Source organism: Lepus europaeus, unplaced genomic scaffold (assembly GCF_033115175.1).
Source record: "Lepus europaeus isolate LE1 unplaced genomic scaffold, mLepTim1.pri SCAFFOLD_29, whole genome shotgun sequence".
In the NCBI taxonomy this organism is placed as follows: domain Eukaryota; kingdom Metazoa; phylum Chordata; class Mammalia; order Lagomorpha; family Leporidae; genus Lepus; species Lepus europaeus.
In genome coordinates, this window is record NW_026909167.1 from 4,711,981 (window position 1) to 4,724,786 (window position 12,806).

Consider the following 12,806-nt stretch of genomic DNA (forward strand, 5'->3'; position numbering starts at 1 on the left):
GCTATTGAGGGGATGGCCTAGGGTCAGTGAAACGCAAGTTGCCTATTTCTATCAGCCTCCTATTCAGCTCTCCTCCTAGTCCAGCCATGTAATGCAAGTCAACAGGGTGCCTCCCTTAAAGGAGATTTGCATCTCTTGCAATTCTCTTCCAGCACCCCATGGATAGGTCTGGGCCTCACACACCCAGCCAGGCCTTAAAAGTCTATCCAATAGTATTAAGCTTAGAAAGCCCTCCCTGCCAGTTCCTAAAAACAGAGCTTTCAGTAACAACTAAGTCAGATAGTCCTGCACCTATTTGGACAGGTCCTCACTGAGGACTTAAAGGGCCTATCTCTTGAGGGCGGTGCACAATGATCCATAATGTAAGTGGTTAAATGTGAATGATTTGTTACTCTGTCTCCTTTCCCAGCCTGAGACTCTAGTCTTGCACCTTGGCTTAACTTCCTATTAAAACTAGCTACTGGGCATCCAGAGGAAAACAAAGCATAGCTAGTCCATTGGGCCATGCAGCAAATTCCTACTTCTGCAAACTTCAGGCAGTCCCAGCTTTTCTCTATCAGGTTACAGGTTCCTAGATACAGGGAAATGGCACAGTTCCTAAACCAGGCTCTCGATAGGCAGCCAAAGTAGAGCCCCCTCCTTTTTGGGAAAGAGCAACCACAGCCTTTGCTCAGCTAAAGGATGCTATAACTAAAGCCCCTGTGCTAGGACTGCCAAGCCCAGAGAAACCCTCCCGGCTGTACATCACTGGGAGGCAGGGAGTCACCTTAGGAGGGTTAACTCAGGATCTGGGACCTGTTAAGCAACCTGTGGGCTACTTTTCTAAAACCTTAGACATGGTTGCCCAAGGATGGCCTCACTGCCTAAGGATGATAGCAGCAGCTGCCTTGCTGACAGAGGAGGTATCTAGAATTACACTGGGGCAAGATATCACCCTTTATACTTCACATCAAATAAATTCTCTGTTAGAGCAAAAGGGCTTTCACTGGCTCACAGATAGTAGGATACTAATGTATCAGGTCTTCCTTCTGGAAAACCCTCAGGTAAAAATAAGGCATTGCTCTACTCTAAACCCAGCTACTTTAATGCCAGTTCCAGGGGAAAGTAGTCCCCTCCACTCCTGTACTGAGGCTATAGACTTAAATCTATGCCAGCAGAAGGGACCTAAAAGACAGCCCCCTGACTAACGCAAATGAGGTTTGGTTCACAGACAGAAGCAAATTTGTCAGATGGGACCTGCTTTGCAGGGTATGCAACAGTTACTGCATGGCACATTATTGAAGCGTGCTCTGCCCACAAGAACTTTTGCTCAGTTAGCAGAACTGGTCACTTAACCAGAGCTCTAGAACTAGATAAGGACATGAGAAAATAGCTCCCAGGGGTCTATACAGCAAAAGGGAACTTACCCCGGGGAAGACTGGCAAATAGATTTTACACAGATGCCACTCTGTCAAGGCTATAGGTACCTGCTTGTACTTATAGACACCTTTACTGGATGGGTAGAAGCCTTCCCAACCAGAACTAAAAGAGCTCAGGAAATGACCAAAACTCTCCTGATGGAAGTTTTTCCATGCTTTGGTCTCCCAAAATCTTTACAAAGTGACAATGGGTCTTCCTTCATCTCCCAGACTACACAAGGGATTTGTAAGGCCCTAGGAATAACCCAGCCCTTCACTCTGCATGGAGACCTCAGTCTTCCAGTAAGGTAGAAAGAGCCAACCAGGCTCTATGGAAAACATGACAAGTATAGAAATGTGTGCTTGATAAAAAAGGTTAAGAAGGAAAGAGTGTTCTTGGTAATGAAGGTTAGAAGGAAAGAGCTTTTTTTTAAATAAAAAAAAGGACATGGTTTGTAAGAATGACTTTATCCTGATGGCTAGTTTACTCTAGACTGGAATGGAAATGATGGAATGTTTAAAGGAAGTTGAAGAGGGTGTGAGGAAGTCACACTTGTGTGCCTCACAGTAGAAAATAGAAATTACATGTTTACATGTCTTTATATTTAAAAGTACAGTCAGAATGACAATACTTATTGCACATCTTGGAGTACCAATGGTATTTTTATGTTTTTCATATACAAAATAACCATATGATATTCAGCTTTAAGATACTAGTATGCTTGTGAGAAAGTTAGAATTGGAGTCAATACAGAAGATAACCAATTTTTAAATTAAAATATTTTTATTCTAAAATAATTTTAATTAAAATAAAGATGATGGAAGAGGGACAGATGACATCAGGTAATAGTTATGAAAATCTAGTTATATAGGAATAATCAGTTCTTAGCTTTCCCAGTACAGCAAAGTAACTATAGGTCACAATAATGCATTGTATACTATATGAACAATTGGAGGGGAGGAGCTGATGAGCTTAGAAAAAACTGTAAGGAAATGGAAACACTAATTACTTGATTGATCTACTTATACATGTTTTGAAATATTGGATTATACTCCAAAAATTTTACAAGTACCACATGTTAATACAAAAGACAAAATATTTGGGAGAGCGGCAAGATGGCGGAATAGGCAGGGAGCACACTATTAGTCCGGGGGGAGAGAAAGTTTAATATAAGTGGAGATACTGCAGGGTCAAGGAAGAGGAGGGTTATGAAACAGCAGAGGAAACTCTTCTGGAACTAGTGAATCACAGTGGACCTGTGTGGAGAGCGTGAGAGCCCAAGTTCGGGACACCAGCGGCAGACTCAACACACCAGCGCTGGAACACGAGGTGAGCAGAACCTCAATAGCCCGAGATACCAGCGGGCAAGCGGAAAGAGGAGGCTAGAGGGAACGAGGCATGAAACTCCATGGGGAAAAGTTCACCAGGCTAACTAGAAGAGAGATAGGAAAAAAATAAAAAAGTGACCAATACAGACACAAGTTTCTCTCTCTCCGCTCACCTCTCAAAGGCGAGCAAGACAGAGCAGGCACCATTTTGGACATACGTCATAAGCAGGGCGACCTCAGGTCTGCACCAGCCCTGAGCCTAGCAGAAAAACCTGACTCTGGGGGGAGGGGTGAAATAACAGGAGATTAAGATCTAACTTAGCAACCCAGTGAGAGACTGCAGGAGAATTGGAGCCCACACTGAGGGCAGCAGAGATTCCCTGTGTGGTCCTTGGGAAAGAGCTTCCGATCTCTGGCTCCTGTGGGTATATCATTTGCCTGCTAACTACCTCCAATTCCATTCAGCTGTGTGGAATTACTTCCCTTTTGAATCAAAAAAGAGAGATTTACCACACCTAACCTGGGAGTGTCATCTTTGACACACCTTCAACCCTGAGGAACCAAACACAGCTCTCAGTCCACACTCATCTCAAGCCTCTAAGGCTCCACTGAAAGCAGACAGTCCACTTAATATAGAGCCATAGTGTAACAAGAAAAAACACCACAGTGAAGAAACCAAATATCTCCAACATACAAACAACAAACGCAAAAACCAAGCTAACAAGAACAAGGAAGACACTATGACGCCCCCAAATGAAAAAAACACCCCAAATCAAGATTATGAAGATGATGAGATAGAAGAAATGCAAGAAGCGGATCTCAAAAAATTGATAAGAACATTACGAAGTTCTCAAAAACAAATTCTTGAACTACAGAAATCCTTAATGGACAAGATAGAAAATCTCTCTCGTGAAAGTGAAATATTAAGGAGGAATCAAAATGAAATGAAACAACTAGTAGAACAAGAAACTCTGATAGTGACGAGAAATCATAATGAAATGAAGAATTCAATAGATCAAATGACAAACACATTAGAGAGCCTTAAAAACAGAATGGGCGAAGCAGAAGAGAGAATATCAGACTTAGAAGACAGAGAAGAGGAAAGGAAACAGGCAAACCAAAGAAAAGAAGAAGAAATTAGAAATCTAAAAAATATTGTTGGGAATCTACAGGATACTATTAAAAAACCCAACATTTGGGTTCTAGGAGTTCCTGAAGGCATGGAGAGGGAGAAAGGATTAGAAGGCATTTTCAGTGAGATACTAGCAGAAAATTTCCCAGGTTTGGAGAAGGACAGAGGCATCTTAGTACAGGAAGCTTATAGAACCCCTAATAAACATGACCAAAAGAGATCCTCACCACGACATGTCGTAATCAAACTCACCACAGTGAAACATAAAGAAAAGATCCTAAAATGTGCAAGAGAGAAATGTCAGATCACTCTTAGAGGATCTCCAATTAGACTCACAGCAGACTTCTCATCAGAAACCCTACAAGCTAGAAGGGAATGGCGAGACATAGCCCAGGTACTAAGAGAGAAAAACTGCCAGCCCAGAATACTATATCCTGCAAAGCTCTCATTTGTGAATGAAGGTGAAATTAAGACTTTTCATAGCAAACAGAAACTGAAAGAATTTGTTGCCACTCATCCTGCCCTGCAAAAGATGCTTAAAGATGTGTTACACACAGAAACACAGAAACACGGTCACCAATATGAAAGAAGGTAAAGGAAGGAAACCTCACAGCAAAAGATCACAGGAAGCTCAATTTCTCTTTGACATAGAATTAAACTCTGATGCTCTGTTAAATCAATGTGTTAAAGTAATCTATTATGTTCTCTTGATGTCTGTTAAATTCTAATTGTTCAAAAACAGCTGAATTTTTATTAAGAGCTATGGGTTATTTAAATATGTGCTTATTTTCAAAAATTTGAATAATCACCTTGTAACAGTGATCAAATTTGGTCTATGTTATGTCATGATTTTAAGGAATCTTATTTCAACCAGATATTTTGGATTTTGAGCCTTCTTGGCATTCTTGACAGGCATTCAAAAAATCAAAGTTTCAAACAATCTGGTCTCTAAAATTTCCAGTAAATCCTAGACTTTGTTTTTTCCAGTTTGGGCCCAACTGAAAAAATCAAAGGACCTATGTCTCTCATCTTATAGAGACACCAACTAATCAGTCTATTTGGAGTATATTAGAAGGACTGTCAAGATGTGATGTGGTACCAGACTTTAAGTTTCTATAATGGAAAATGCTATTAATACAAATGTTTGAGAATTAAAAAGTCTAATGATCTTGTGTTACTAGATATGATAGCTATCTTAATGAGAAAGCCCCAGAGGCCTAAAGGGTTAAATACTTGTAAAATCCTACAGGTGCTTTCAAAAATACTGTGAAGTAAGCAAGTGCCTCTTGTTGGTTGATGAGTTTATAATTTTAAACATGGCGACTTAAAGTCTTTTGTCATCCACAGTTATATATGATTTGCTGCTCATAAAACTAAAGCGTTGTTGGTTCTGTGTTTAGCTGTCCTCCTATAGGTTCCTATGGACTTTTTCCAGCCACTTCTATTGTATTCAGTACTTTGGGATGGCTCTGTAAACAGATGAAGCCAATAATGTATTAACAGTACCAACTGAGAGAAAGTATGGTTAACTGAGGTTACTAAAAACAAAAAGCAATTCAAATCAATTGGCAATCTACAAAAAGAGTTAAAGATTTTAAAAGCTATTATTAAAATTGCTATATTGGTCTATTATGCTATATTATATGTGTGTACATATTGTATGTCCACATGGGGAAATTTTATTAAGAGTTTTATTTTAAATGGCTTATAGATAAGATTGTCCATAAATTTAAGCTGCTAAAATCAATCAAAGATACATTTTAATTTGTGTGACCTGAATCTGTGTATCATATGTTTTAGACTTGTTGGTAGAAAGAAACTAAAAACATTTTAGATGGTTGTGCTTAAGTTTACTGGCTAAACAAACTACACCATGTTAGATATTTAAGAGGTGTTTCCAAATACATGATTCTTAAAATTTATAGAAGGCATTGGACCTTCTGGTAAATGTTTTCTTAAGTTGTTATCTAATGGTTGAAATGGTTTGCTAAGTATTCATGTGATATTGCTATTGTCAGCAATCGATCTAGGACTTGCTCCCTCATTTCTCTATTCTAAGCCCAACTTGTTCTTTCATTTCTCTATTCTCTTCAAGGTAGGAAACTAATTCTATTATGAAGGAATCTGTAGGACGCACAATTTAATCTTTAGACCTTATAAAAGAGATGGCTAACATTTTTCTATAATAGCATAGCCAAAATAAGAACTTAAATAATAATCTCATAGCTAGATTCACTTCGCCATCAGCGAAGTATACAGTAAGTAGAAAAAACCTCCCTTTCAGACCAAAGGGAAAGAAAGTTTTAAAATGAGAATATAATTTTCCTCATGGGCATTGTCTACCTTAGAAAAACTACTACAGAACATGCCTGTGACTATAGACTTGTAGTTCAGGCCACCGAAGATTAGAGATGGGACTTGGGCGCTCCCTTGACTTGCATCCTCTGGTCAGCTTTAACACAAACCAGGAGGAAAAGAAAGCTCGGCATCAGAAGCAATGGGTGGCAGGCCTATTAATGGCTGATCTGTACAGTGATCTGCCCTCAAGGAGACCCAACAGGCCAGTCCACTGCAGTGGCTTTCAATGTGGTAAGCCTGGGCTTCAGCAGAAGTCAGCTTGTGAAGAGCCCTGGCAGCTCTGCCAAGAGTTGGATCACTGGAAATGGACCTGCCCTGGAGTCAAAGGATGCCCAGGTCAGAGCCACAGATTTTATTGGCTCTAAGCTGAAAAGCCCTTCACTCAGCCCAACTTCCAAAGTGACCACGGCAGCTGAGGGTATGGTCAAGTAGGGTCAGCAACATTGCAGGCAGAACTGTAAATTTCTTGTTAGAGATGCCACCTGCCTTTACCTGGCCAGCTCTCCTCCCAGGCCAGCCAAGTAATGAAAGTCAACAGAGTGCCTTCCCCTAGGAGGTTCACACCTCCCTTAGGATATACCCCATGTGAAGAGATAGATAGGTCTGGGCCTCTGAATTTACAAGGCCTAAAGCCCACCAGATTATTATCAAGCCCCTTCTATCAGGTTCTATTTGCCTCTCAATCAGAAAAATTACTTGTAGCTTAGACAGCACCTTTCTTAGCTCCTCTAATAATGACTCTGTCCTTTGTTCTAGGCCCTGTCTAGTGCACTTGGGCCTCATTCCTTTGTAATCATAACCTCTACTCTACCACCAATGGCTCTACTCCCAACCTGTGTGTACTGATGGTCCTCTTCCCCACTTAATGCTGTATAATTGTTCAAACCTGGTAAATGCCACTCTTAGGATCATTGGTTACTATCCTCACTCTGTCTTTTATGACCTTGTCTAAATATGATCAGAGTCGGTAAACTTGGAAGGCTTCCATTGTCTTGGCAACTCATGACAACAGCCTAGGATGGTTACTGGCGCCATAAACTAGAGTGTCAATTTGTTGGGTCAACAACAGGAGCCACTGTGCACTTGCTCCTCATGTGGGATCTCTGTCCTTAATGTACTGTACATTTTGATTTAATGCTATAACTAGTACTCAAACAGTATATTTCACTTTGTGTTTCTATGTGGGTGCAAACTGTTGAAATATTTATACTAAATTGATCTTCTGTATATAAAGCGAATTGAAAATGAATCTTGATGCAAATGGAAGGGGAGAGGGAGCGGGAGAGGGGAGGGTTGTGGGTGGGAGGGAAGTTATGGGAGGGGGAAGCCATTGTAATCCATAAGCTGTACACTGGAAATTTATATTCATTAAATAAAAGTTTAAAAAAAAGACAAAATATTTGTTTTCTTGGATTAAAAAAAAAAGCTTTATAGAAATGATGTATATGTGGGGCCAGTGTGTGATGTAGTGGGTAAAGCTGCTGTCTGCAGTGCTGGCATCCCATATGGGCACTGGTTTGAGTCCTGGCTGCTTCATTTCCAATCCAGCTCTTTGCTATGGCCTGGGAAAGCAGTAGAAGGTGGCCCAAGTTTTTGGGCCCCTGTGCCCATGTGGGAGACCTGAAAGAAGCATCTGGCTCCTGGTTTCAGATAAGTGCAGTTCTGGCCATTGTGGCCAACTGGGGAGTGAACCAGTAGATGGAAGACCTCTCTCTCTCTCTCTCTGCCTCTTCATCTCTCTCTGAGTAACTCTTTCAAATAAAGAAATAAATCTTTAAAATAAAAGGAAATTGAGAGTCACCAATTATACAAAAACTTTTAAAAATGAATGCATAAGTAATGAATATTTATAACATTTATTTTTATTTACTTATGTATAGTATGTATATTTTTGGAAGAAAGACATGGCATTTATATGTACAATAGTGCATATATGTGAACACAAGCATCATTTTTACTGTTAGAGTTAGAGATTACCTGTCACTTCAGGATGCAATAAAATGTTTCCCCTGTATCTCTTTAAGAGAAAAGCTTACACTATATTGACAATATTTTAAATTGTTTAGAGGCGAGGTGGCCTGGTGGCACACTAGGTTAATCCTCCGCCTGCAACTCCAGCACCCCATATGGGCACTAAGTTCTAGTCTCGGTCGCTCCTCTTCCAGTCCAGCTCTCTGCTGTGGCCCAGGAAGACAGTGGAGGATGGCCCAAGTGCTTGGGTCCCTGCACCCACATGAGACTAGGAAGAAGGACCTAGCTCCTGGCTTCAGATTGGCGTAGGTCTGGCCATAGAGGCCATTTGGTGAGTGAACTCTCAGAAGGAAGACCTTTCTCTCTGTCTCTCTCTCTCCCTGTCTGTAACTCTACCTGTCAAATAAATAAATAAATAAATAATCTTGAAAAATTTGCTTAGGGGCATTTATTTTCATTTTTTCAAAAATGTCCAAAATATTTGCTGACATTTTCTATGAAATTATTTTTGAAACTAATGAGCGTATTTGAAATGCTTTTAACACATTGACTATCGTATTAATGTCTGTTGTTAAGGTAAATGAATTTAATATAAATTCAAGAATAGCACTTCTTTTGTCATCTTTGTTTAAATGAAAAATGGTCTTAGAGAATACCAGGGACTGACTTTTTAAGAAATAATTTTTACTTATTTATTTATACTTGGATTTTTAATGTTAGATCATTAAAATGTAGAAATAAATTTAATGTTGAGTCTAACATATTGACTTTTCATAAGATTTATAGGTTTTTCTTTGGTTATTTAAGTTTTTCTCTTTTGGACTATCAGATTGACATTGGTGGGGTTATGTTAATTTTGTTCACCACTATGTAACTTTACTACTTACCATAATATCTAATGCAAATATAATGTTTGGTAATTTTAAACCTGCAAATGTCTTACATTGCACTTAATTAGTGGTTGGGTCACTCGTGAATATTAACATTTTAAATTATGATTTTACATGTAAAATGGCTTAATATGTTTTACCTGTTAGTATTTTCAATTAAGCTTCTTATTTTAAAATACTGTCCCACTGCTGAAAATATTTGAGCCATTAGAGAGACAGATCAGATTAGAAAAAATTTTTCATTAACATTTTCTACTTTCTAATGTTCTTTATCAAAGAAAATCATTCAAGAACTTGAACTTCATGGCTCCTACATGGGCATATCAGTAATGAGAGACCAATCACACTATGCAAAGTAAACATAAATTAAAACATTTCATCTAAACCACTAGTTTCCAAGCAATGATGTTTGAAGATTTTGATAGTTCCTCAAGAACTGCATGCAGTGCAGGTGTGGTGAGGTTAAGCTACTACGGTTCTGAGAGCTCTCTTTGTTTGAATCAGTTGATATTATCTGCATGATCAATGAGAATTGGACATAGGGTTTTATTTTATACAAGGGTTTGGAGAAAATGAGCTTGAAAAATGTTTGACAAACAGTGAAATAAGGATGTAAATCAAAAAATAGATCTTGTAACTACTGACATTTTAATTACATTTTGTTTTGTCTAAAAGACTCTAGTGTTTAGTATCTGTAGGATATGTCATACTGGAAGAAACAGGGAAAACATCTTCATTTAGCCAACCAATTTAAAACATGTTCTTTTCTTTCTTTTTTTAAAATTTTTAAAAATTTTTTAAATTTTTTTTTTGACAGGCAGAGTGGACAGTGAGAGAGAGAGATAGAGAGAAAGGTCTTCCTTTACTGTTGGTTCACCCTCCAATGGCCACCGCGGTAGGCACGCTGCTGCCAGTGCACCGCGCTGATCCGATGGCAGGAGCCAGGTGCTTCTCCTGGTCTCCCATGGGGTGCAGGGCCCAAGAACTTGGGCCATCCTCCACTGCACTCCCTGGCCACAGCAGAGAGCTGGCCTGGAAGAGGGGCAACCGGCACAGGATCGGTGCCCCGACCAGGACTAGAACCCAGTTTGCCAGTGCCGCAAGGCGGAGGATTAGCCTATTGAGCCGCGGCGCCGGCCCAAAACATGTTCTTTTCTTACAACACTGACTCATCTAATGACTGAGGAATGTTCCCTCTTGAAAAATGATGACGAAGTAATGTGGGGCCATCTTGCAGCCAATACTGGCACATATCACTTGGTCCCCATGGCTGGAGGGGGTGTGGCATATCCCTCATGATGTCAGAGGTACTCCTTCTGGTAGAGCTGGATGGAGCTTCTGACTAACTGCTCGTACTTCTAACTCAACCAGAAGATAGCATTTCTTCCCTAGAAACACCATTGTCTTTGGTGCCCTCTGACTTACAGAAGACTCCCTGAATGTGATGCAGTGCTTGAAGATCTCATGTGCCCAATTTGTTGCAATCTGATGATTCTCAAGTTTTGCCTTGCTCACATAACTTCTGCAAAAAGTGCCTGAAAGGTCTCATAGAGGGGACTGTGCAGAATTTATTGTGGAGACTATCATCATTCAAGTGTCCCTCCTACCATAAGAAAATGTCAGCTACTGGAGTTAGCAGGCTTCAGGTTAATTATTCCCTGATGGGTATTGTGGAAAAATATAACAAGATCAAGATTTCTCCCAAGATGCAAGTGTACAAAGAACTCTTGGGTCAGTCCCTCATTGTTTTCTGCCTGACTGATATTAAGCTGATTTGTGGGATCTGTGCTATTCCTGGTGACCACACCAAGTATGTCTTCTGATTTATTGAAGATGCCTATGCTCAGGAAAGGAATGCCTTTGATTTCCTCTTCCAGAGCTTTGAGACAATGTGTAGGGGAGATGCTCTTTCTCACTTGGATACCTTGGAAACTAGCTAGAGAAAATACTCACAGTTACTGACTAAAGGTTAGCATGAAATTAAGGGAAAAAAAAGATGAAATTAAGAAATTTTTTGAGAAGTTGAAACACACATTGGATCAAAAGGATAATGAAATCCTATCTGACTTTGAGATCATGAAATTTGCAGTTCTGTAAGCTTATGACCCAGAGGTTAACCAACTCAACACCACCTTACAGGAACAGTGATTGGCCTTTAACATTGCTGAGGCTTTCAAAGACTTGTCAGAACCCATGATATTTCTGCAACAGATGTAGGAGTTCTGGGAGAAAATCAAAGTCATCAAGGAAATCCCTTTACCTGCCTCTTAAGAGAAGAGGCAGAAGCCCTTTGATGAAGAACATTAACCAGTTAGTGTGAGAACATCAAATTAGTAGATGTGGATACTTTCATTGCCTCAGGGCACTGTCACATTCATTAGCAAGATTCCTTGGCACTTTTATCAGTTATTTGCAGTAGTCCTTCTGCTTGACTTTCTCATTTTCTTCAGTCCCACTGCATCCCTAAAGTGATCTTTATTTGATGAATATGCAGGCAATTCACTCTGTCAGCCTATGTTCTTTGGGTGTGTGCACCTTATTAGGTGTGATCTCAGCATGCTTATCCACACTAACACAGAAGGCCTCTATGGCAATCCTGACAGCCAGAACAAGTACAATGGCTTACTGAACTCCTGGAGAAAGATCGATCTGTAATGGCAGTTCATGACATCAATGCCACAGATATCAGGTTAGATAAATCAGATTTAATGCACAGGTACATTTTGATGGATGAGTTGTTACTTTATTTGGAAAGACAAGATTTTTGACTAAGTGATATATTAAATTGAAGATGTGAAACACTAGAACTAGAGACCTTTGCACTTAAACTTAGAAAAAATATCATTGATGCCTTAGGAACTGAAGTCCATAGACTAAAAAATTGAAATCTTGAAGTTCCATGTGTAAATCTGGAGATATTATAAAATGACACAATGAATCATTTTGGAAGCATGTTTGCCCAGCCACTCTGTAAAGCCATTTCCTACCCTTTCATGCTGACTACAGAGCCATTCAGAAGACATTATTTCTAAAAGAAGAAATTATTCTGTGTGAAGAGCAATTGAAGAGTCCACAGAACCAGAACAACTTCCTAAATTCTATGAGACATTACAAGTTGGATTAATCTGAAAATCCCTTTTTTGTGATTCAGTATGGAACATTTTGGTATGTGAATTGCTTATAGTTTCTCATTTTAGCCTATCAATCTGTGTTGTACCTTGAAATAATGATTCTTCTCTTTACATTGGTAAAACTAAGTGGCATCCCCAGGATTATGACTTTCAGTTTTGTTTCCACTGAAGTTTTCATTCTATCCAAATCTGACCATCTTGAATATGTTGGCTGTATCTCAGTATGTGACTTTTAAACAGTCCCTGTTTCAGAGTCGATCTTTCCTCATAAAATGTGTAAATTGTTACTATATACCTTGTGACTTTGACCTGAGTCCTAACAGAAGCACTATCCTAACCTAATTATCCACATTGTTCATTCCAGAAATGACTTAGTTGCTGAACTGCATGAAGGTATTTTAGGACACTCTTTTAGTCCATAGTTGTTATACCTTTGTAAAATGTCTTTTTTATCTTTTTAATATTTCATTTAATTTTCCTTCTTTTATAATCCTACCTTGACTTTTACATTGTTGTAGTAATATTCTACTGAAGGGAAAAGTTTTCCTCATCAGCTGGATGTATTAATAATTCCCAAACTATGGTTCCTAATCAAAAA

General features: G+C 39.3%; 1 pseudogene; it reads left to right on the forward strand.

Moving 5' to 3' along the window:
• The first annotated feature begins 1,896 nt into the window (after positions 1-1,896).
• Positions 1,897-11,732, forward strand: LOC133754767 (E3 ubiquitin-protein ligase TRIM13-like; annotated as a pseudogene).
• The last annotated feature ends 1,074 nt before the right edge of the window (positions 11,733-12,806 follow it).